Source organism: Ambystoma mexicanum, chromosome 6p (assembly GCF_040938575.1).
Source record: "Ambystoma mexicanum isolate Mex_15411 chromosome 6p, UKY_AmexF1_1, whole genome shotgun sequence".
Lineage (NCBI taxonomy): Eukaryota > Metazoa > Chordata > Amphibia > Caudata > Ambystomatidae > Ambystoma > Ambystoma mexicanum.
The window spans coordinates 306,449,129-306,475,763 of NC_090935.1; positions in this window are offsets into that span (position 1 = coordinate 306,449,129).

Consider the following 26,635-nt stretch of genomic DNA (forward strand, 5'->3'; position numbering starts at 1 on the left):
AAAGTATACATTCAAGCGCATATAGATAAGGCAGTGATATACAGGATAGTTAATAATGGATGCGAAGTAGGTCAAAGTGCAAGTAGGGCAGTAAGCTGGTATTAGCTGTCTTGGGAGGATAGCCAAGCTTTGGTAAGGTGTTTGAATTTCAGGAAGGAAGGTTCTGCTCTAAGGTCATTGGGGAGTGAGTTCCAAAGTTTGGCTGCCAGGATGGGGAAGCTGGTTCCACCTGATCTTTGGAGATTAAAACGCGGGATGACAAGGCAGTTGGCTTGGGCTGCTCTGCGAGGTCTGGTGGAATTGTGGAAAGAGAATCTGTTTGCCAGGTAACGAGGGGCTTGGTTGTGGAGGCATTTGTGTGTGAGAGCCAGGGACTTCAAGGAGATGCGATGTGGGATAGAGAGCCAGTGCAGGTTGCGCCTGGTGTCGGATATATGCTGGCGCCTGGGAATGTTAAGGGCCGCTCTGATCGCATTGTTTTGGACAATTTGTAGCTTGTTTAAGTTGCGGAGATTAGTACCTAGGTAGAGGGCATTACAGTAATCGACCTTGGATAGTACGAGGGTCCTGGCCAAGGTTACGCAGTTGGCAGTGGTTAGGAACGGGCGACAGGCGGTGATGAGCTTGCAAGTATACGCTGCTGCAGATGAGACTGCGTTGGACTGTCTAGTCAAGGATAGGGTTGAGTCGATGTAAATCCCTAAGGTTTTCGTGTCCTTGGCAATAGGGATGGTGTTCCCATCAATGGTGAAAGACTTGAAAGCAGGGTCGAGTTTAGTGAGTTTTTGTGGTGAACCAAGAATGAGGAGCTCTGTCTTTTCATCGTTTAGGCAGAGGCCGTGTTGGGCCATCCACGCTTGGATGACCTGGTAGATGGCGTTGATGGCACGGGAGTCAGTTGTGTAGTCTCCTGTGATGGGGATTAGTATGTGTGTGTCGTCAGCGTAATTGGTATACGTGACGCCAAAGTGGTCCAGAATATCGAAAAGGGGTTTGGTAAACACATTATATAACGTGGGCGAGACACAAGACCCTTGGGGCACACCACAAGAGACCGGAGCGGGTGGTGCGGCCGCAAGTGGGGAAAACACGCGCATAGATCTATTATCCAGGAAGGATCTGATCCAAGTAGAGGCATTTTCTGAGAAATGTGCGGCTGATTTGAGGTGATGGCAAAGAATTTTGTGATTGACAAGATCAAAAGCAGCAGAGAGGTCCAGGAGAAGTAATAACGCCAGTTTGCCTTTGTCTTTGAGCTCTTCGATCTGCGTTTTTAAATCGATAAGGGCAGTCTCAGTGCCATGGCGAGGCCGGAACCCTGATTGCCTGAGTCCCAGAAGTTTATTAGATTCAAGGTATTCCTGAATTTGTAGGTAGGCCGCGCGGTCAAGGATTTTTAGTAAAAAAGGTACAGTGGTAATTGGTCTGTAGTTAGTGGGTATGCTGGGATCCAGGGTAGGTTTTTTCAGAAGCGGGATGACCCACGCATCCTTAAGATTGTCCGGTACAATCCCAGAGCTGAAGGAGGAGTTGATGAGCGTAGTGATGAATGGTGCTAGGTTGTGAGCTGCTTCCTTAATAATAGGTGCAGGACAAAGGTCACCCTGACAATTGGAAGGTTTAAGGCTAGTGATGATCTTTTCCACTTCGGGAATGGAGAGAGGAGAGAAGCTAAAAGGAGTCAGAGAGTCTGTGCTAGAGAGGTTTGTAGTAGGTATAGGGATCTGTAGAGGGTAGGATTGAAGGCTAGATTGTTTGTTGTTGATTTTAATTTGGAGAGTGGCAATCTTACCTAGGAGAGCTTCTTGGATTTTGGAGCACCAGGTGCTATCTTTGGTACAAGTGTCAGGTGGAGTAGCAGGAGTTTCAAGTTCTTTTAAGATTTTAAACAATTCTTTGGTGTTAGATTTGGCTTGTTCGATACGTTTGTTGTATGTGTCTTTTTTTGCCTGGAATATAGCTTCCTTGTAGTTGAGGGTGGCCAGGAGTACGCGTGATTTATTAGCTGGCGAGTGATTGCTTCTCCAGTGGGATTCTGCAATTCGTTTTTCTTTGCGCAGGGCTCTGAGATGGGGTGTAAACCAGGAGTTTAGGTGGGCTCGAGGTTTAGGTTTTCTCAGTTTCGAGGGTGCGATGGTGTCTAAGGCTATAAGTATGGCCTGGTTGAATGTGTCGACCAAGGCCGTAGGGTCAGAGCATGAGGGATCCCGGTCATTGAGAGCTGGAAGGAGGAGGGGGAGGAGTCTATCGCAGGTAATGTTGCGTTTGTTGCGAGTGGCCATAGCCGGGGCAATGTTGTGAGGGAGGCTGATAGGTTTGGACTCAATATTGAATGTAATTAAGTTGTGGTCTGTCCAGGCACACTGTTGGTTAGAGGTGATGTTGATGGGACAGTTGAGGGCGGCTAGCCAGTCAAGGGTTCTGCCCTTGTTGCGGGTGGGTTGGTTTAGGAACTGAGTGAATCCAGCATTAGTGAGGATGTTGTCAATAGACGAAGCAGCAGTGCATACCCAGGGAACCCGGACCTTTCATCCCAGATTCTTAGGACCCTATACCATTAAGGCAATTATCAACCCAGCAGCTGTGAAACTGGATTTACCACCTAATCTACACATCCACCTGGTATTCCATGTGTCCCTCCTGAAACCAATGCAACCCGGCACACGGATTAGGACACCACCTAAGCCCATACTTATTGACGGAGAACCAGAATTCGAAGTCAAAGATGTCTTGCACTCTAAATACTCTAGGACCAAGGTATATTATCTTGTAGATTGGAAAGGATTTGGACCACAAGATAGATCCTGGGAGCCCAGTGAGAATATCCACACACCACGTCTAATCAGGAAATTCCATCAGAACTTCCCAACCAAACCTGGGCTAGACAGAAGGAACACCATGGGAGGGGCCTTGGGGGGAGTGCTGTCACGACCCTCGCCCAAAACCCCCTCTGGCAAACCCATTGGCCAGGTGGAGTCAGGACTCTGGCCTCTAGAGCCTGGCATCCTCTTCAAAAGCCCTCATGGGGCCAGTCCTGGCGCCTAGGGTGCCAGGCTCATACACCACGAACAACAATGTGCTTGGGAACTACTTTATTGTATTGTCAGCCAACATAGAGGCATCCACATAGCTTGGTTCTTAAGAACCAAGCTATGCGGTCTAGTGTTTTGGATGTGGCAGGCCTGGAACTACTTTCCCTGGTATTACTTTACCTGGGCTATATAAACCACACCCTGACTGCAGAACATGCTTCGTGTTACTTTGCAGCTTGCAACGTGACGCTCACCATGTCCAGCTATTCCCTCGAACCTTGGAGAGGCAGAACCTGCAAGAAGACAAAAGGAACATCATTAGCAGCAGCATCTTACCTGCAGTCTTCATCTTTAAACACTCGCAGCTACTGAGAACAGATTCCTCGAATCTGCACGCCTCCCAGACAGAATGACCTGAAAGAGGAAGATAGAGGCAACATTAAAGAAATCTGTAGAGACATTTACAAATTACGAACTGCTCAAAAGGCTTACCTGGCTGGTCGCCTCTCGGCTGGCACCATTCCGGACATTCCACTCGCGCTGAAGAACACAGCAACCTACAAGGAAGGAAAACACAGGTTAGCAAAGGCAAGACTTCGCAGCGCTGCGCATAGCGCTTATTTACCGCATCATAGCGCTCTTAATGCGCCATCATTTACCAGCGGGGCTCAACCAAGTCAGTTCGCCGCGCTGAAGCTCTGCATACCTAAGGGAGAAAAAAGAGACATTTTAAACAAAGAAAGGCATGCTGGATAGCAACAAAACTAAAGAACCGCAATAAGACCTACCTGAACAATATCAAACGGGCCGGCGTCAGTGAAGTAACTGGACCGCACTCGCCCATGAAAGACAACGCGCCCCTGCAAAAAAGGCAGGACGGAGAGCACACCTAATTCTACCACAAGGTGAGGAGAGGGCGCCAGAGGGACTGAAAGCATACGTGGGTGGAGGGAAGATACTTACCCCAGTCGGTCAGTCTTGAACACAGTCCTCCTGTATTTTCAGGCAGAACCTTCCCGCAGACCACATCAGGGCAAAGCTGAGAAGCATACCAGCGAGTAACCCAGCTGGGTGGCATCCCTGTGGATACCAGGTGAGAGTAACAAGATGTTCCTCCAGCTCATTAGAGGGAGAGCGGCACGTCCGCTGCCTCTTCCAGCTGCTTCTTTGTGGTTTCACACCGTGCCTCTATTTGCCGCTGCTCCTCCAGGTTCTTCCAAAAATGCTGGAGCTTGCGCTTCACTGCCTGCCGGTCCCACGTCTTCTCCCGCTAGACGAGTCCACTGCGGGCGGGCTGCACACCATTCCCCCAGCTCGCGCTCCCCTGCTGCTCCTCACCGATGGTGCCACTGGCTCTGGGTTCCCATATCTTCGCCGCCTCTGTCCCGGTCCTCAATGGTCATGCTCCTCCTAGGCTTGTGAGGTCACGTCATCTTGTCTCCTTTGTTTTCCCGTGGGGCTTCGGCTCGCCTTTCCCTCCGACTCCGAGATTCAATTTTAACCCCCTCGGTCCGTACTGTCACCAGCACTTGCGGAAGCCAATCCAGCATTTCAGGGGTTTGCACACCTCCTGAAAGGGGCTTATGAACGCCTGGACGGGACCAGCGATCAGCTCCTCAGCGGATTCTGCAGCATCTCTGGCTAGCCACGCCCCCGTGATTCGTGTTTCAACATTGTGTTGGGCTATTGGGAGGAAGGATTATGTGGTTCCGAGGGTATTTTAAACTTGGCTACTCCAAGGAACACTAGTGTGATTACTTTTGCTACTGCAGACCTTTTTTCTGCTTTACTTGGAATATCTGAGTCTGTAATTACTAGCAGCCCTTTCTCTCTTCTATTTTTTTTCACAACAGGCACGTCAGCACTGGCGCAACTGGGACAAGCCGGTCTGCAATCTACGCGTCTCCTGTTTCCTGTATGTGCCAGTGTGGGTAAGTGTGCTGCTTCTCTTCTATCTCGACCTGTGCTCTAACTATTGTACTCTCATCCTATAGTTTGTGAAGCCACTATGCATCTGCTTGACCTTATCGAGCAAGCACGTATCAATCTTCCTGAAGGTGCTTCTATAGATAAACTCCCTTCTAAGCGTCATTGTTATGCCGATGTTTTGGCTCGCTATATGGCCGTAGAGGGATTATCTATTACACCATCTGGTGTCGAAATGCCTCAGATGAAAGTGTCGTTCACCTTGCGAACAGTATTTCCATCATGACAGTAGTGCATAATGTGGCCACTGATCCAACTACCACTAAGTCCTGTGGTAGGGAGCAGCTGATCTCTCATCTCCCTGAACAGCAGGATACTATCTTTGAAAAAGAACAGGATTAGTCCCACAGTGGAGTTTATAACGTCATTAAATCATTTAATTCTAAGACTTTGATTACAGTGGGAAGAACAAGGCCTGACTCTGCCATCTTCTCTCATACTGAGCATGAGGATCTTAGGTTTGCCCTGTTGAATACTCGGTCTCTAGTCAAGAACTTCACAGAGGTTGCCGTTTTGATCATTTCCCAAGGCCTAGACATTATCTGTGTCACTGAGACCTGGTTGCAAGATGCTTCTAGTCACGCAGCCATGTTAGCCACATCAACTGTGTACAATATCATTAGAGCTGATTGTAGAATAACCAGGGAGTTGGGGGGAGTGTTGCCTTTAATGCCAGAAACACTTTAAATGTGCATTCCCTTAGCACCAAAACAGTGGATAATTGTGAGCACAACTTGGTGGAACTAAGTATTGACAATCACACCACAGTTTCATGGCACTTTTTACACTGCTATTGTATATTCTTTGGAAGCTTTCGCTGAACTTGCTATACCCATGTCGGTCAATAAACTTTTATCTAATGATACTAGTTTCTTAGTTAATCACTTTGAGGATATTACTTCTAAAGTCATAAATACACTCGTGCCTGTTAGGGCTAAGGTTGTTAAGAGTAAAGTGAGAAATAAGACATTGCTCAGTGATGACGTAATCATGCATAGAAAAATTAAGAGACAGTGTGAAAGATCCTGGCGGAAGGACTCCTGCCCAGAAACCCTTCCCAGAAACCCTGAATACATATTGGCTTGCAGCAGCAAGCTATAAAGATCTGATCTTGTCAGCTAAACGGATGAACATAAAAGTAGAATTATTGGTGCAAAATCTAGCGGAAACTTTTTTCTGTTCTTAAATAATTTGAAGGGAAGAAGAGCTGTAATATCACTGGTAAAATGGGTGCTGCCTGGTTTTCCAACATTCAGAAAGAGTTTTCCAGGAACATTGAGGAACATCAAGCCATCATCTATTTTTGCAAGCCTGGCTTGCGGGGTAAATCCACTCTTTGCCCACAGGAGCATGTGTTGCCACTAATGCTAGACCATTACCACCTAAGTCCACTATTCAACAAGTTACGGATAGTGAAATTATAAAAATTGTGTCTAGGTTGAAGCCAATCTCAGTTAAGGGTGATTTCTGCCCCGCAAGCACAATAAAGAGCTCTATGAAGTGTCTTGTGCCTCTAATTGCCAGCATGGACAACACTTCTTTACTGACGACTAATTTCCATCATGTCTAAAAGACTTCAGGGTTATCCCTCTGCTTAAAAAGGAGACTTTGGATCCTGAAGCTGCAGGTCATTATTGTCCTATTACGAATATCAATATTTTATGTAAAATTATGGACAGGACAGCATACCTGCAGCTTTAGGAACATATTGATAATAACCATCTGCTGGGAAATAGTAAATCTGGGTAACTGACAACGCTATGTTTGATTTGAAAACAAATTTCGTTGAACTTGCTGATAGAGGGCAGCTGGACATGATTATGCTGCTCCACCTCGCGGCATTTTTCGATCTCGTTGACCATTCATTGATGATTGAGAGGCTGGACAAGATTGTCAACTGGCCTGAGACAGCTACAGTTTGTATTGGGTCCTTTTTGGGCCCTCAATCCTCAAGGGTTTCGATTGGTGATTGTAAAACACTGGCTATGTCACTTGGGCTGTTGCCTATCTCCTTCACTTTTTAATACTTATATTCGTCCATTCTTTGATCTTTTTGACAGTATTGGAGTGAAATATACAAACTACACTGATGACACTCAGGTCATTTTTGAGCTGACAGGCAATTATGATCTTAATGCCATCAACATAAATCAAACTTATGCTCTGATTCAAACTTGGATGGGCGTGAATTCCTTGGCACTCAATGATGATAAAACTGAGTTATTTGTGGGCTCAGCTCGACGTCTAAAAAAACTGGATGAGAAATATGGGCAGTTTATGATTGCTGACTGCTCCATTCCAGTTTTCCCATCTGTTAAACCCTCAGGAGTCGATCTGGACTCAAATCCTTCTAATGAAAAAACATGTGGCGCATGTAAAATCTTCTTGCGCTAATGTCACTGAACTACTTTGGCATATTAGACCTTATTTGTCTAAGACCACTCTGTCGCCTATGGTCTGCACCTTGCTCAATTCAAAAATGGACTACTGCATTTTAGGGGGTTTTGGGTTTTGGGTATCCAGACCTTGAGAAGTATTATAGAGGATTCATATTGAAGAAGGCAGCACATTGTATGTCAATAGAGAGTGATCATGAGCAAGCTTGGATATCAATTGAAAGAGTAGGTTATCACGGTTCATATTAAATGCTATCTATTCAATGAGAAATTGCTTGGAGGGGCTGGCAAGTTGTCATTTATTGTCGTGACTAAGGATACATTGAGTTGGGTTGATTATTTTTAATGGAAATGTATATCTGAATTACAAGGCCTCTATTTGGCTAAATCCTGGCCTGCTAGCTAATAAGACCATACATTGGCAATGCTGGATCCTGAAGGGGATCTTAAGCATAGGAGATCTAATATAAGGTGGACGGATATTAATGTTTGAGGAGCTGCAAGGGATGTTTCATCTAGCTAAATAGGAAGGAATAGGAATAGATTTGCAGAACTAAAGTCCATTTTGGGTGAGAGGCTGAATCTGTTGTTTAAGTCATTTGAATAGGAACCAGCAGGCTATAGTATTCTTGTAACCTCCCCACCACACATGGTATCTACTTACATGAACCTCAAGCCAGTGGGCTGTTCAGTTAATGAATCTTGGAGGAAGTTGCGGGAGAAGTAGGATGAAGAAATGGGATGTAAAATCACAGAGAGGGAATGGGGACAAATGTGGCGTGTGGGATACAGGAGTAAGTTGGACCTTAAGTTGAGACTCATTCATCAAAATATATTAGATTAGGACGTTTGTATTGGACGCCAGTACGCATGTGTATCTTGGGTCTGAGTGACAAAGATGTATATTGGGGATGTGGTAAAGAAAAGAGAACACGTTTTCACATGTTATGGTACTGCTCTCGAACACTAAAGTTCTGAGGGAAGTGTTGGACAGATTAGATGGGATATTGTCAATATGTTTCCCTAGAATGCCTCTACAAGTGCTATTGCTATCAAATAAGGGACTATGCAGAGTTACTCAGCGGTGCAATCAGTGGATTGATAAGGTGCTTGTGATAGGAGCAAAACAGGTGTTGAAAATGTGAAAGACAAGGAAGAAGCCGCGGGTGGAGGGTTGGGTGATAGATGTGCAGATATTATCTGAATTTGAGCGGGTAATGTTTCAAAGGCAGGGTCGAGAAGAAAGCTATTAGGGCATCTGGGCACCCTTTAACGATTTATATGGTGAGTGAATATCTGAATGATTTAGGAGCATATTTCAATTGATTGAATTCATGGAGGGGCTATATATAATGAATTGGGATTTGCCTTCACCCCCATCCCTTTTTTTCTTTCTCTTTCTTCTGTTCTCATGGTTGTTTCAATATTTGTTTTGTGTTGCTGTTTTATGTGGAAAGAAAATTGGGTGTTGTTTGGATTGAAGCAGTATGCAAGGGATTTGGCTGGATTAAAGTTGATTTAATATAGTTTCCTGTGTAGTGATATATAATTGAAGGATTGTATTCTTCAAAGAGTTAACCATTGTAATCTTTTTGCTTCTTTAGTTCAAAATGTTAAATAAAGATTACTTATTTTTTAAGAAAATGGACTACTGCAGTAGCCACATGGCAGGTACAATGACGGCCAATCTAAAACATCGCAGATTGCTCAAAATGGCTCAGTAAGAGCAGTTTGTGTGCTAGGCAGGCATTCTCATGTAACTGAGGCCAGAAGATCGCTCCGCTGGTTGCCAATTCAACACCGAATATCACACAAGGTTCTTTCCCACATGTACAAATGTTGTGCAGGTAAGACCCCAGGTTACTTGTTGGAGAGACTACATGACAACCCTATTGCTAGATCTTTACGATCTAACGGTATTAATAAGCTTTACCTTCTGTAAGGAAGGCATGGTATCAAGAGTAAGACAGACACAAGAGACCACAGTTCAACAAGGGTTTAATAAACGCTTATATAATAATAAATCTACAGATGGGAGCAAGCTTTGACTATCAAATAATAATAATGCAGTCCTAGTTGAGTTTCGTCAAAATAAAAGGGCCTATACTAAAAAAGCTATTGCCAATCCATAACCGCTAAATACAAATAGTGTGGGGTGGTGTTCATGAAAAAGAAAGAAGTGTTCTAAAAATGATAAGTCAGGATATTCAGGCTCTTGGCCTCCCTTCCTCACGTTTTCAGCATGGGACAAGGCGGTTCACTCGAGCAAAGCACACCCTTTGGCTTCTTCGGCATGAGGATACAGTTCCATTACCAGCATCAGGGCCTTCAGTGCCCAAGTCTCTTTATTTATCAAAGTCTCTTGATTCAGAGGGCCTGATGTACCAAAACAGAACAGAAAGTTCCTTTCCTCTTATAAGTATTCAATTCAGGTGATTCACCCAGGTTCCCTCAGCCTGGCTCAGATCCCTTTTACATCATTACTGTGGATCCCCCTCATCCGGGCTTTACAATGTCACAGGAATATTCTTTCTTGGGTGACGCACGGTTCACCCCGGATCCCCCTCAGCCGGGCCCAGATCCTTCCTCTTACACAATTAGTGTCCCTCCGCTGGGCTCGGCCCAATTTCAGTTCGCATTAAACTATCAAATACTTTGAATGTGCACAGGGTTTAGCTCGACCCATTGCAGGACCATTTTGGTCTCAGAATTCTCTTTTCACAGTTGCCAACCAGTTGGATACCTAACAGAGACCTTCGAATGAGCACCCACATGGTGCTGGACCACTCGGTCTACAATATCTTTCATGGCCTCCTAAGTTCAGTCCTCTGGTTTTCAATTATATTTGCGTCACTCGTCACATACGTTTTACACACTGTTCTCTTTAGATTTCTTCATACATTGTTGCTGCTTGCAACCTTAGTTCTAACACAGGCTGGTCTGGTGTCAGTCTCCCACCGGCTGTGCTGTCTTTACTGGTGCTGCTTTGTTGTAGGGGCCAAGGACAGTACCATGGCAGCAAACGCTCCTGCCTGCCTTGTTTATCTATGCAGGAGTACCTCCTACACACAATGCGGGTTCCTTCAGCTTTAGTCCCAGGTCTTAGGTTTCTTATTTTCCAAGGTTCACGAAAGTAACAGTCTGAAAAGGTCAAGGGCACATCCCTACTTGCAACCCTTTCTGGCCTTGCCATCTTTCTCCTCGCATTAAACTGCCATCTTTGAACTGCTGCTTCCTTGTGTGCTTTGCCTTGCTCGGAGTGCGCTTTCGTGCTCCACCTTTTATCCGTGTGGGGAAGTGTGATTGAAGTCAGGTGTGTGTAATGATCAGTAATTGCCTGACCTTACCTGACCATTGTATTGGGACATGTCGGGTACACGGCTCTGGGGTTAGTCTGTTTCAACTCATGGTGAGCTGTTTATGAGAAAGTGTTTGTGTCGGGAAAGGGGGCAAGTTGAGTTCCTAAGTATCCTACCTGGTAGGATGGGGAAAAGGTGTTACAGGGAAGGGGATACCGTGTCTCACCATCCAGTGTCACACTCCCACTCCCCGAAGACCCCCCATCCAGGTGATCCTCCCGCACTGGTCAACTCCCAGGTACTGGATCCAAAAGCGATGACCATGTCCTGGCCACCTGGATGATAGATCCCGGGGGACTAGTGGGTGAGACACCTTCAGCTTTCGCACACTTTCCTGTTTTAAAATGAAAAACTTTGGATGGAAGGGTTTTGATGTATGTGCACCTAGCTGCTGGAATTCTTTTCCTCGTGCTATTCCTGCAATTACTTGTCTCTTGAATTTTAAGAAAGCCATCAAAACTTTATTGTTTAATTGTAATGGCTAAGATGTCAGTCGTCCTCCTTGCTGATTTTAAAGAAGTTCGTTCAGAGATGCGAGATATGCCAAAGCACCAGCTCACATATTCCCCTACCTGCCCCTCTGAACCAATTACCAATAACAGAAGTCCCCTTCTCTAGAATCAGGATGGACATCATTGGATCACTGGAAACATCTAATCTGGGCAATAAATATGTTGTAATCGTTGATTATGCCACCTGGTACCCAGAAGTCGTCCCCATGCAGAACAACCCAACCCCGGAAAATTTTAAAACAGCTGTTGCCAATTTTTTCTAGGTTGGTTTCCCCAAGGAAATCCTAATGGATCAGGGTCCAATTTCATGAGTAAGCTCATGGGGGAAGTTAAGGAATTACTACACATTACGACCTTCAGAACCTCAGCGTACCAACCCCAAATAGACAGATTGGTAGAGAAATTTAATAAGACCCTCAAAATGATTCAGAGAAAGTTAGTAGACGATGATGGGAAACACTGGGATCGTATGATCCTGTGGGTCCTATTTGCAGTGAGAAAGACCCCTCAGGCATCCACCGGTTTCTCCCCTTTTGAGTTACTCTATGGGAAAGAGCCAAGAGATATCTTAGACATGCTCCTGGAGACCTGGTTAGAAGGAGAAGATGTGCCAATCCCCCTCTCACAGACAGCTACCCGATTACAAGAGCACATGAAACTCATCCAGAGTCTAGTCCACATTCATATGGAGAAAGCTCAAGCCTGACAAAAATGTACCTATGACAAGAAGGAAAATCTAAGATAAGTTTCAGTAGGACAGAAAGTGTTAGTCCTCTTACCTACCTTTCAAAATAAACTTGTTTGTTTCAAAGTGGCATGGGACCTATGAGGTACTAGAGCAAAGAGGAACCTGTACCTATAAAATAGCCCAACCCGATAGAAGGCAAAATACCCACCTCTGCCACGTAAATCTCCTGAAAGAGTTGAAAGAAAGTCTTTCTGCTACTACCTCCTCTATACTGTCTTGTTTGGTACCTGAACTTATTCCCCAAGAATTATCTAAACATAAACAAGGAGGATTTGACTTACATTGTTACTGCGTTCCCCAATGTATTCTGTGAGAAACCATGGAGGGAAAAACATGGTACATACCAGTATATCAGATCTAAAAAAGGGAAAAGTGGTCAATTTGAAGCCATACAGACTGTCAGAAGCATGAAAGCAGGAAGTGATTGATGAGGTTAAAATAAATGTCAAAGGCAAACATAATCAAACCCTTTTCAATTGCACGGTCCTGTATTGTGATGGTCACTAAACCCAACCACTCTTGGAGGTTTTGCATAGACTTTAGGCAGGTCAATGCCGTATTAGCCTTCGATGCCTATCCTATGCCACGTTTCGATGATTTAATAGATAAACTTGGAAATTACACATTTTTGTCAACTCTAGATTTAACTAAGCTATATTGGCAGTTCACTGTGCATGGACCTGATAAGGAAAAGACAGCTTTCTCAATGCCAATAGGATTATTCCAATTCAAAGTCCTCCCTTTTGTATTGCATGGGACTCCAGCAACTTTCCAACATCTCATGGACCTGATATTACAGCCTTATTACGATTTATGTGAGGCCTATATTGATGACATAGTCATGTATAGTAAGATTTGTGAAGACCATCTTTTCCATTTGTCCACTATTATGAGAACTCTGTGAGAGGCCGGCTTAACCGCCAATTGTAAGGAACTCATGGTGGCAACAGTTAAGACAGACACAAGTGATCACATTTCAAGGGTGTTTATTAAACTGTGTAATAGGTGAGATAAATCCATCAAATAATAATAAGAAAGTCCTAGTGGAATCTTGTCAAATATAAAGGGCATATGTTAAAAAACCTATTGCCAATACTTACTGATAAGTTACAAAATAGTGTGGGATAATGCTCATCAGAAATTAAAGAAGTGTTCTCAAAATTATAAGTCAGGATGGTACGACTGGGGTCTCCCTTCCCCACGTTTTTAGCAAAGGACAAGGCAGGACTCCTGAGCACAGCAAACTCCTGGGCCTCAACGGCACAAGGCTTCAGTTTGGTTCCAAAATATCAGGGCCTTCTGTGGCTATGTCTCTTTCATACAAAGTCTCTTGCCTCAGAGGACCTGATGTGTTACAAGTAACAAAAATAAATGTTTCTTCAATAAATCTTCATGGGGTGATTATTCTTCGCCTTAGGATTCCCCTCTGCCGGGCTCTGATCCCTTGTACAACATGGGCCTCCCTCTGTTGGGTTCATTATGGCCTTTCATTCACAATGTAACATTCAGAGTGTCTCAGTGTCTTTTTAAAAAGCCAGGCACTGCAGACAGCCTTCTTGGCGATACAATGTTGATGGGTGTATTCCTATTCACCTTGATTCGCAGGGATCCCTCAGCCGGGTTCACATTTGACAAATACACTGTTCACGTTGCTTCATCAAAATGCAGGATTCACTCTCCATAGCTTTCCCCTTGGCATCCCTCTGTCGGGTTCACACTTACCTTAGTTCCCAATGTTCACAATTTCATCACAAAAGCGGGGTTCCCTTCCCTTAGCTTTCTCTTGGCATCCCTCTGTCGGGTTCACAATGTTCACTTCAGACTACTTAGGTTTCCTTCTTACCTAAGTTCAGGTCTCAGCCCCCAGTCAGGCTTTCGTTAAAGCCGCCAGCCAGACTACACACAGTTCTGTTAAGACAGCTTTGGTTGGCTTTCCTTCTCCTCAACGTGTCACAGACTTTCGATTGTACAAAGGGTTTGACTTGACTCTTGCGCCTCACCACTCTAAAGCTGGTCCTTCAATGGACTTTTGTACAATCTTAAACACACAAGTTCTTTGTTCAAAAGATCACATAATGTTGCTGTTCACAACCTTAGGCTCACCACTGTCTGGTTTGCTATCAGCTCTCTCCGACTCACCGGCTGTGCTGAACCCGTTGGCTTGTCTTGACTCTGGAGTCAAGTTCCTCCCCACCTGGGTTATCAATGTGGGAGTCCCCTGTGCACCATTGACATCTGTTACACCACACGCCAGCTGTAAATCCTGGTCTTATTATGCTTGTCACGGATGCTTCGCAGGACTGGGTTGAAAAGGGCAAGGGCAAGAGCACTTCCCTTCTTGTCGTCTTCTCAGGTCTTGCCGCCTTTCTTCTCCGTTTGAATTGCTGCTTCTTCATGCATTTGGACTTGCTTGAAGTGTGCTTTCATGCTTATCCCTGTGGGAAAGGGAAAGGGCCGTCAGGTGTGCGTAGTTATCAATTGCCTGACTCTGCTTGACCCTGGTGTTGGGACATGTCAAGTAAATGGCTCGAGTGTTAGTCTGTTGTCTGTCACGGTAAAGGAGTGTTCATGTTGGACAAGGGGGGGTTGAGCTTCTACATATCCTATGGGGTAGGATGGGGAACAGGTGTTAATGGAAAGTGTTACCGCGTCTCAACCCTCGGTGTCCCACCTCCACTCCACAAAGACCACTCATCCAATTGATCCTCCCCAACTGGTTCACCCCAGGAACTGGATCCTACAGCGATGGCCGTGTCCTGGCCCCCTGGATGACACAGCCCTGAGGACTAGCAAGTGAGACACCTTCAGGTTTCTCACAAAATCCATCAAAATGTAAGCTAGCTCAGTCAGCAGTGAAATACCTCGGCTTCTCTGTAGGGAATGGCAGTGCCCAGCCACAGCAAGGAAAAGTGAAGGTGGTCCTAGATGCTCACACACTCAAGACCAAGAGAGACCTCAGGGCATTCCTAGGATTGATTGGATATTATCGTAGGTTTATCCCACATTTTTCAGATAGAACATCCAGACTGACAGACAAGCTAAGAAATGCGGAACCAGAGAAAATGTGTTGGGATGATGAGGATGATGCTTGTTAAACTAACCTGAAATAAACCTTATGCCAAAATCCAATATTAAATGTAGTAGACTTCTCAAAGGAATTCGTATTACAGACCGATGCCTCCCTCAAAGGGTTAGGAGCAGTAGTATCGCAAATACATGATGGATTAGAGCACCCCATCTTATTCACTAGTCATAACTCTTCCCCCTTGAGAACTGCTCTGGATTGGAAGTGGAAGCCCTTCCCATCAAATGGGCAATTGTTCATCTTAGGTACTACCTTCTAGGGTGAAATTTCACACTCATCACTAACCACTCACCTTTGGCATGGATAGGTCAACAAAAGAACTCTAACCCCTGAGTCATGCAATGATTCTTAGACCTGCAACCCTACTGTTTCACTGTGGAACACCAAAAAGGTAAGGAACAGGGGAACATCAATTTCCTTTCCCTGGTCTCCATGTGAAACAGGTGTGGCTACATAGCATAGGGGAAGGGTATGTGAGAAACAAAAGGGTGCCTCACCTATTAGTCCGGGGGATCTCTCTCTCGGGTGGCCACGGCACAGCCATCGTCTTTGGATCCAGACCCTGGGGGTGGAACAGTGCAGGAGGATAACCTGGGTGAGGGGTGTTAGGGGAGTGAGGGTGAGGTGACCGATGGTGAGATACAGTATTCCCCCCTTTCCTCTACCCATAACCCCTCCTATTTTATAGGATTCTCAGATGTCCCAACTCCCCGCCTTTTCTACACAAACACTGCGCCGAGGAAGAGGGCGACTGAGAGTAACAAGGCTAACCCTTACATATCTCATTTGACTTGTCCCGCTAATCGGCTCAGGCAAATTCAGGCACTTGACTTGCTTTTTTTTAAAATATGTTTTTATTAAGATCAACAGTTGAACAAAGGTTACATTGCTTTGCAGATTCCGTACAGAACAAATGAGTGATCTAATTTTTTATTTAAATGTCGGACGTGGGTGTGAGTCAAAAGGAACTGATAACACTAGTAACAAACCCAAATCAAAAATCCAAGTCACAAAGGCAGCCGAGCCTCTGGCTTCATTAATGCTTCTCTTGGCAATTAGCACTAGGCAATGTTTGGGGTCCTGGCCTTCGAGAGAAACCCAGGGATTCGGTGATGGAAGGTAATCATCGCTGGCTCACAGCCTGCCGGTTAACCTGGGCCTTAGGCTGCCATCTTATTCCGCTGTCAACACTCATGGAAGGGAAGCTAATGTGTGTCTATGTGTAAGATGCCAGTAATGCCGCTGTAAGACTCTCCATTTCATACATTTCTTTGGGTTTGCGCAGCCATTCCATTTTTGATGGCAGCGCACTTCCCTCCCATCTTATTGTCAGACATACTCACGCTGCTAGGTTCCTGGGCATATGGGGGAGAACTAAATGCTATCTTTCTACTAATTTGATTCCAAACAAAACAAGGAGGGGAGCTAGAGCCCTTTCTTTCCCCTCCACCTTATGTATCCATCTCAGGATCTCCTTCCAGTAGACTCGAACACTGGGTCTGTCCCACCACTGGTGCCAGTAAGTGCTAATCGGTGTGCAGCCCCGCCAGCAATAGGGGTTTATGTCTGAGTAAATTCTTGCTAGGCACTAGGGATTAGATGCCATTGCATGAGCAGTCTACTGTTATGCATCTTATACTGAACTGAAATGGTACAATTCCAGACCGCACTAAATATTACAGCCCATCCCTCTTGGTTTTTCTCTCACCCCATATCTATTTCCCACTTCACCTTGTTGTGGGGGGTTGGTAGGTGTCCCCTTTCTAATAGTGCACCGTAGAGATTTGGTATTAGCCTCTTGGAACCTATTTGTGTATTCAGTATAGCTTTGAAGGGAGTGAGGCCGATGGAGCAGATCATTCCACTGTGGGTCAGTGAGAACCCCCTTTAGTTGTAGATATGGGAGTGGTTGAATTTGCAGGCCCTGTTCTGCAACCTCAAGTTCCTCCCTTGTCAGGAAGGCCCCCTCTTTTCACATCTGTCCCGCTCTAACCAGCTCTTGCTCATATTGTAGCTTAAAGCAAATCGTGTCTTATATGAGGTCTCTGATCGGAGGGGTCCAGATACAGCTAAGGAGGGAAGGCCAAGTGGTTACCCCACGCATGTCTCGTTTCTTTCTCCAGATCACCCACAACACCCCGTAATATTGGGTGCTCTGGCACCCTTTGCAGGAAGGTGCTCAGAGGGGCCCACAGCCATTCTCCCAGTGTAACTGGGACAAAGTAGCTGTTCTCCAAGTGGACCCATTGTTTGCTGTCTGATTCCCTGAGGTGGTCTAACAGCTCTCTCAACTACGCCACTCTATAATACTCATGGAAGTCCGGGTATGCCATGCCCCCTTTATTTTTTGGGAGGATAATTGTGTTGTAGGAAATGCGCTGCCTTTTCCTTTCCCATAAAAAAACCAACAGGGTACGCTTGATTTCCATGTGAAAAGAGTCGGGGAGGGTGACCAGGAGCGATCGGAACACGAAGAGAATCTGTGGTAGTACGTTCATTTTTATTGCCATGAATCTCCCCGCCCACAAGAGGTTCAATTTTGCCCCTTTTAGAGAGTCACCTTTGATCCCCATCCAAAGCAGCGTGTAATTTGCTTGGTATAGGTATGCTAACTTCGTGATAGTTATCCCTATGTATCAGATGCTGTTGTCGGCTACCTTTAAACCCTATGTTGTTGTGTTCAGGCTTGAGTGGGTACCATCCTATCTCAGCGATAGGGCTACAGTTTTGCTCCGATTCACACGGAAGCCTGAGTGGGCTCTGTATTCCTTCAATCTAGCCAAGAGCTTTGTAACCGTTCGGGACAGAAGCGTCACGTAGACTAGAACGTCATCAGTGAACAGTGCCAATTTATAGTCTCTTCCAAACTTTGATTCCTGTGATGGCAAAGTCTTTTCGGATGATCTGGGCCAAGGGTTCCATCACTAATGCGAAGACCAGGGTTGACAAGGGGCCCCCCTACATGGTCACTCTGGTCAAAGCAAAGGAAGGGGATGCCATGCCGTTGACTATGACCTTGGCCCTGGTGTTGCGGTATAATGCTTCCGTCCTTGATATCCAACGCGTTCCCATATTGGCTTTTCTCAAAACCTGGAGCATAAACTGACACTGCACCCTGTCAAAGGCTTTTTCAGCGTCAACCGAGATAGGGTGGGGCTTATGTGCCCAGTGTCGATTAACACTATTAGGTTTAATGTTTCGCGGAGGTTATCGTAGCCCTGTCGCCCCCTTACATATCCCACTTGATCATTATGCACCAACATTGGCAGGACCTTGCTGAGCCTCTTGGCAAGAATGCTGGTGTAAACTTTGGCGTCGACATTTAAAAATGAGATTGGCCTATACGACCTGCAGTCTAGCCTATCCCTGTCTTCTTTTGGCAACACGATGATTCTAGACTCTGAGAGTATGGGCTTTATCGCCTTTTTCATAAAATATTTGCTTGACATACCAGAGGTGGGATAACGCTTTTCTGTCCCACACATCCTTCAGCTCTTGTCTAAGCTCTTGGACTTCTGCTAGTGTTCTTGCTACATCCCCCAACCCTCCCTCTAAGGCTGCCACTTTCTGTCTTATTTCCCCTTTCAGTTGGGTTTCTCGCAACTGTCTTGTTCTTATCATAAATGTTCCCTGAGCTATTAACAATCCACTTATTTTGGCTTTCGCTGCTTCCTACACTATCGCTCAAGAGGGATCCCCCATGTCATTCCACTTGAAAAATTCCAGAGTCTCAGTGTCTAAGGCTTCCCTAAAGACTTTGCCCTGATAAAGTGTGTCGTTGCAGATACACCTTTTGTCCATGATTGTGCAAGGATCTGACCAGCCCACTAGCTGAATGGACGCCCTTTTGACGTGTTAGAGCGCCGCCTCCAGAAAGATGTAATCTATACAGGAGAATGTTTTATATGGGGGAGAGTAGAATGTGTAAGCTATTTTTTGCGGGTCTACCAAGAAGCGTTCCTGTATCAAGCTTTGAAAAGACCCTTTCTCGGGGTGGGATGGCTCCCTCTCTATATGACGCCCAGTCTAAAGCTGAGTTCATCACCAAGTTGAAATTCCCTCTGCAGATCAAGGCCCCAGTCCTTCCTTTTTCTAGGAATGCAAAGAGCTCCCGACTAAATGCCAATTGCTGAGTGTTCGGTGCGTACGCTGAGCACAGAGTGACTTCTGTAGATCTGACGATGCCATTAATAACTAGATTCTTCCCGTCTGGGTCCCTGTGGATATGTGTGATTTGCAGTCCTAAGGCTGTGCGATGCAATATTCCTACCCTTCCCCTTTTGACTGGCCCTGATGCCCATATGGCTCTCCCCAGTCATCTAACTTTGGGAGTGATTTCTTCTCCACTTTTAAATTTGGTTTCCTGTACAAAGAGTATGTCAAGGTTGGCCTGTTGGAAAGCTTTCATCAACATTTATCTTTCCTGGGGCGAGTTGAGACCTTTCACATTTAGTGACCCAATCCGCACTGTGTCATTTGCCATGTCTCTGGGAAGCCTTGTGCCCTATGGGTAGCTGTGTATGTTGCCCCAGCGCATGCCTGTTTATTCCTGTGATTGCTGACTCTAGCTGATTGCAGCTTCTATGCGGGTCTTCCAGTTGTGCGTGTACGCTGTGAACCCCTTTTCAAGTTGATGTTGCCTGCGGAAAAACCTCAGTTTTGACCCCCCCACCCTTTCTCCCGAGTACTGCTTCCCATGGTTCCTCCCTACTCCCCCTTCCCCTTTGTGAAAATTGCTAAGAAAAAGAAAAAGATGGTTTCCCCTTGAAATCTGGAGACGCCCTAGGAAAATACTTAGGGCCACACCACGGGTAACTCCCCGAAGGCCCAAAACTTCTAACTTCAACTTGTTAGAGGCTGGAAGGATCGATTGTGCAATAACCATAGTGTTAATCGCCCAGCTTGGCAAACAAAGATTGGTGGACCATGGAAAGGTTGGCTGTATTTGCTTAGAACAGTAACTTTTCGCTTGCCATTCTTGCTAGGTGATGTGCCTGTGTTCATGGCAATGCCCTTACTCCAAAGGGTCGGGAAAAGGTGGCCACTACTTGGTACAGTAAAAGTGATTTTTCTTTTTGATTCAAATACACTTAATTCGTGTGGAGCAACCAGTCTATGTAGGTCCTTATGACCCCCGGACCTCAATCTGTCTAGTCATGAAAAAAAGCTGGATAATCAATCCAGCTGAGACTGATGCTCTCACTTTGGCCTTGAAACCTGAGTATTCATGTTTAAGGTTGTTTATATATTTTTTCAAAAAAAGAGTAAATAACAATGATTCATCAAGTCTTGTAATAAATTGTTGATTCACAATGTATTCCTTTTTAGGAATCCATATGTGGAATAATTCCATTCATATATTCATCTGCACAGTAGATAAACACATAGCTGTGTAGTAAAAGAACCATCTTAGTTGACTGAGTTGGGTTGTGGTTGGGTATATATAGGTTTTGACCAAACATTATAAATAACAAGAGAGAATACATGATTGTTCAACAATGATTAGATGACAACAATAATTAAACAAATACATACCGTATATGACATGGAGGTAAATTGCAAGGAGAAAAAGATATAAGAAATGTAATGTGAGGTCAAACACCTACTCAGTTGATATCATTGAAAAATTGTAACTGAAATCTCATATCATAAAGTTAAATTAAGCTTATAAATTGTACCTGACAGTCAATCATTGTAATGTCTGAAATACAAAAAAAAATTGCACAACAGCGATCAGCGCGTGTGCTTAAATTCACTATGTTCTACAGGAAGGTGGTATAATGATAAATGCAACAAATACCTTGTGTGCAGATGTTTCATTGGAGCTAAAAAAAAACTCCTTGTGTGTGATTTCATAGGAGTAAAAAATCCTCGTGTGTGATTTCATAGGAGTAAAAACCCCTTGTGTGTGATTTCATAGGAGTAAAAACTCCTCGTGTGTAATCTGTATAAAGAAAACAACGGGAAAAATTAGGAAATAATGTTGGTTCTTGGAACGAGTCTTAAGGAACCAGTATAGTACGTGTAGTAAAACCTCTTACCGTGCACACGATCGTAGCGAACTACAAATGTCTCGCGGAACGCCAAACAAGGTTGGCGGCTATTTCCTTTTTTAAAATGGTTGCCATGGTATCCCTCGCGCAGCGTCATCGAACGTCGGCAAACGTGCCGTTGTCGTGATGCCTCGCGTCCTGAATCCCCAAGGCAACAGGGGAACGGGATTGGGGAATAAGCAGGCGAATATGAGATGTACATTGTGGAGAATGAAAGCAACATTGCAGAATGGGGAGATTGATAAGTTACAGTACCGTTTCTGTGTAAAAGAACACACAGGTGGCAACAAATCTGTTACACATATCTCCATGGATGAAACTTAGTGATTAATTATTGTATGTAATATGTAACATGCGGCTCGTTAGAAAGATTGGTGTGTAATAAGTATATTGTGTGCCTCATATAAACCCGCTTGGTTGAAAAAAGGATGATATAATCTGTTGTGCAATGCAATTGCCACGCAAGTCAAAAGGCAATTAAAATATGGTAATAAGAAAAGTATGGTGATAAAATGAGTATATGTATAAATCCATTATGTGAATAGTGTGATGTTGAGAATGAACGGTGCATTACAAAGCAGTACATAGAGATAAATGTTATTCTCCTCATTATGTGACAAAGTCACGTATCATCTACAGACAATATATTGTTAGATCACATATGGCACCACTCATTTACTCATTACAGGCAACTGTTCTTGGACAATATGTATTGTTGATGACAGAAAACTTAAAAAAGCAGGCCCAATTGATTTCTTCATTTAATCCTTTGGGAGGAAGAGTCCCCAATCGATCTATCCAAAAGCATTCCATTCTGTCAAGTTTCTGTTGTAGATTCTCAAGGGGCTTATATTTGTGGATGACTTCCAATATCAAAAAGCGTATCTGTGCTATGTTGTGTCCTTTTTCGACCCAATGTTTCGCCACTGATGAGTTTGTGTTTCTGTTACGTATACACAAGCGATGCTCATTCCAACGTAACTTGGCTTTCCTCTTGGAATGCCCTTAGTCCGCCATCCTGCGGATCCCCATGTTCAATTCTCAGCGATGGTGAGCCCACGCTATCAGGGGGTATTGAGTCTCTTGAATTTTCATGTGCCCTTGGAGCATCCTCTCTTTGACCAGGGGCCGATGGGTTTCCTGATTGGCTCAGAGGGTGACCGGAGTTCCTCTAATTCAGCGGTTCTGGCACCTACAGTGAGACCCCGCAAGACGCTGCTTGCCTCCTCACCCGAGACCACTCTATACTTTTTGTTGCCGTACTCAAAAAAGCGTGCAAAGGGGAAGCCCCACCTGTAGCTAATGTTGGGCTCCCGTAGGCAGGTGGTTAGAGGACGACAGTCGCTCCTTTGGGCAAGGGTAGTGGCTGGCAGGTCTTGGTAGATTGTTGCCCGCAAATCCTCAAATTCAATGACAGTTATGTCTGTGGTGGTGACTTTTGGCTAGTACAGATCTTTGTCCATTCGGAGGGCCTCCAGCCCAGTGGACTCTCTCAAATTCTAAGTCTGAAGTCAGGGGAGTCGGGAAGAGTGAGCTAACTCTCACTCTTCTAGGGATTTAGCTCTACTCTCCAGGCTCACTGGTATTTCATTGGGCACTTCTTTGAGGCCTTGAATTTGTATGTTGGCCCTCCTCTCCCTGTTTTCAAATCATCGATTTTAGCTGCCAGGTCCATATTCCTCTGCTCGAGCTCTTGAAAGTGGCTCTCTGACCTCATTTCTATGAGGTCTGTGGACTGCTGGTAGTTTTCGAGTCCCTATACTTTGTCTTCAATCTTGTGGACTCTCTCCTGGAGGGCATTTACTGTTGATGTCATGCTGCTGCGTAGGGATCTAATTTCATCTAACCGGAGACGTACATCTGCTTTTGTAGAGGTCTTGTGGTCTCCCCCGGGTATGAGAGGAGCTTCCTGGGAGGGCTGAATTTCAATGGTTGGGTCTGCTCGGCGGTATCTCTGGAGCTTTTGAACTGTTGCTGGATTAACTCTACTGTGCATGTGCACCTGAGTGTTCCCTGCTCTTCAGGGAGGCCTCTGCAAGTTTTATGCTTGTGTTAGGGGCTATCTCAGCGTTCTCTTTAATGATGTCTGATTTGGCTTGGTGAGGTGCTCTCCTTCTGGGAGGTGGGGTTGGGGGCGCTTGTGCTACTGTGATGGTGCTCTTCACAAGCTCTGAGCTTGCTGCACCTCGGGGGGGGGCACCTGCTCTAGACTGCACCACCTTTCCATTGTGTTGCACTCATGTGCATGCTCCTGTCCCTTTTCAGCCAATGCATGGGTGGGGTTGATGCTCTACTTGTCCCTTTACTGCCAGTCATCCCCTCCACTACACCTCCCCTGCATGCACAATGCTTCTTCAGGTCCTTTGTTGCCTCCTTTGCTTGTGTGGAACACCGTTATGGATGCTGCCCGGGGGTTGCGTTTGCAAACTCCTGAGTTTAATATACCTGGATTGGGCCTCCTTTTAGTCTGCCGCTTCCTGGAGGGAGTTTTGTGGCACTGACAGGGTGGGAGGGGGCAGGTTTCCTGCTGCGCCCGTCAGTGCGGGACGATGCCTTTCATCTCCGGGATTATAGATACCTGGAGCAGCACTCTCTGGGCCTCGCAGGTATCCAAGACCGTAGTCAAAATCTCGGTCTACCCGCTTACTGCTTTCCTTCACATCAGGAGGTGTCAGCTCTACTAGCCGCGTGCAGGGTCTCTTGGAGAATGCTCTCCTTCACCCACCCCCGCTCCTTACAATGGTTCCGGATCTTCACTTCAGGCTCTCCCATGCAGTGTCTTTGTTCTGCGCTGCGTGGCAGCACTGGTGGGGTTGACAGCATTTTCTCTCCTCCTTTCCCTTTGTTGGATTTCACAACCTGTCAGCGGCGTCCAGTTCACTTCTTTTCCTTTCTTCTGTCCATTCTTGTCCCTCGCTGCTGGGACCATGCAGCGCTTTCGTGGCGTAGCTGCCTAACGGCTGCGGCTCCTGCACAGGTCGGGGCTGGGCGGCAGGGTGGCTCTTCTTTCAACGTTAAGATCCAGAGATCTTCTCTGATTTTCTTCCTGGCTGGACCTGTAGTGTGCTGGCCGTTTTCCCCACAAGTGCAGCTGCTTTATTTCGATTGCAGGCTGGACAATGTTTAAGCGCAGCAATTCTTTGTGGGCCGTTGGGGCGGCAAACGCTTAGGCAGACATTTCACCTGCCCCCACCGGTGGTCTCCCAGGCACTTGACTTTAATTTAATCACATACATCTGATACCCATTAGCATTGTCCACATGGATAAAAGGCGGAACATAGAGACACAGTCTGAGCATGGTGAAACACGAGAAGCAGTAGAACTTCCAGAGCAAAGGCGAACCTACTGGAGCAGAGCAACAGATAGAGAGACAAGAGCAAAGGGTAGAGAAAACGCAGGAGTTCCCTGTAGGAGGTAATTGCCTCCAAGGAACTACAAATGATACGTATAGAAGGCCAAATCCTAGACAAGAAGACTGCATTGTGTTTTAGGAGCACCAGCTACGTTAAGTTCCAGAGATCTTCTCCGATTTTCTTCCTGGCTGAACCTGCAGGGTGCTGGCCATTTCCCCCACAAGTGCTGCTGCTTTATTTCAAATGCGCGCTGGACAATCTTTAAAGCGCAGCCATTCTTTGTGGGCTGTCGGGGTGGCAAAAGCTTAGGCAGCCATTTTGCCTGCACCCCCTGGTGGTCTCCCAGGCACTTGACTTTAATCACATACATCTAATACCATTAGCACTCTCCACATGGATCAAAGGCGGAACATAGAGACACAGTCTGAGCAAGGTAGAACACGAGAAGCAGCAGGACTTCCAGGGCAAAGGCAAACCTACTAGAGCAGAGTTGGGGAGGCGAGGCCAAGGCTGTGGTATTAACCTTAACTCATGAATTAAAACAACAAAGATAAGAAAAGAATGCACACAGCTGGAGAGTTGGTGTGTGAAATGAAAGACTGGTGTGTGTTAAGGAAAGATTGAAGTTGCAACAATATATCTCACAATTGAAGGCTGCACGCGTGTGGATGAGATGCGAAGGAAGGCAGACTTGTGGTGAACTTTAAATTGCTGATAACTGTGAAGCCAGTGATAAGTGGTGGAGTGGTCCGGCGAAAGGAAGTAGCCCACTCGAAAGTCTCAGCATAAGGTGACATGTTTTTGTTACAAAGCAACGAAGTGAATGAACTTTAAAAAAGCGTGATGATCAAGATTCACCCTGGCAAAATGGGAAGTGAAAACTGAATATTGAACTCTTGTGCTTATGATACTACACTACTCAGGCCAAGAGACACTGGGGCAAATAACACAAGAGTGCGAGCTGAAGGGAAAGTCAAAGTGGTCCTGGGGAGTTCTATAGTAAAAGCCTTGCACATTTGAAAGTCTTCGACATCAGGAAAAGGTTCAAGCCCGACTGAGGGAGACCGAAGTGTGATAAGTTAGGGGAAGGGAACCCCTAAAGAATGTGAATTAAGCTTGGGGAAGGGAACCACTGCAAGTGCTGTGATTGAAAGGTCCAAACCCGATCGGGGGAGATCTACGTGAACTTTTGTTGAACTGTGAACCTCTTGTTGAACTATGAAAGAACTTTTGCAACGCTAGAAAAGTGACTCTAACGTGGAAAACCAGGTGGGCCTCGACCCACGTTTTGAAATGCCTGTGTTTTGAGAACCTGATCCAGAGTGTGTCCTCCTGTCTATGGGCATCTCTTTACTCTGTGCTGTTCAACGTGGGAAGGAGAGCTGACGCAGCCACTTCGATTCTTTATATGCTAACACTGATTTTCCTTTGCATACATATTCTCCTTTACACACTTTTTGTATAAGAGATAGGGCAGGCCTTAGGTTTTGTTAGTATAGGCCATTTTGATTTGACAGAGACTGACTGGGACAGTATTTTCTTTATTATTTGATGGTAGGGACTACTCCCATCATAGCTATAGGGCAAAGCAGCAGTTTTTCAAACCCAGAGAATTAAATAAAGGTTTTACAAACTTCATCTCTTGTGTCAGTGTCATACGTGTGATACTATACCTCCTTTACACACACCTGTACACAAGTGTTTCTAGGCTCTACAAGACAAGGGAGGGGAGGCAGAGGGATGACAAGACAAAAGATATTACTAGGCCTTGTGTCATTCAGATCATGCAAGTGTGAGAACGAGAAAGGGAGGGGGATGTGCAAAGGAGAGGGGTGGGCAGGGGAAAACAGGGCAGCGATGCTCTGAGTAAGTGCAGCCAGTGCAGCTTGGCTCTGAGTAGTGCAAGGAGAGCAAGGGACTGTAGGGTTACAATTACAGCCCCTAAGTACCTGATAGGCCCGGAGGAAGTGCAAGGGTGACGGATCAAGAAAAAGCCTGGTGAGACTCTGAGGGTAGCCAAGCAACAAGTCGGTACAGCAGACAGGTAGTTCAGGTAGGTCAGTGGGGGTTGGAGAGAGAGAAAGCAGAGAAGAAGAAGAACATTTCAAGC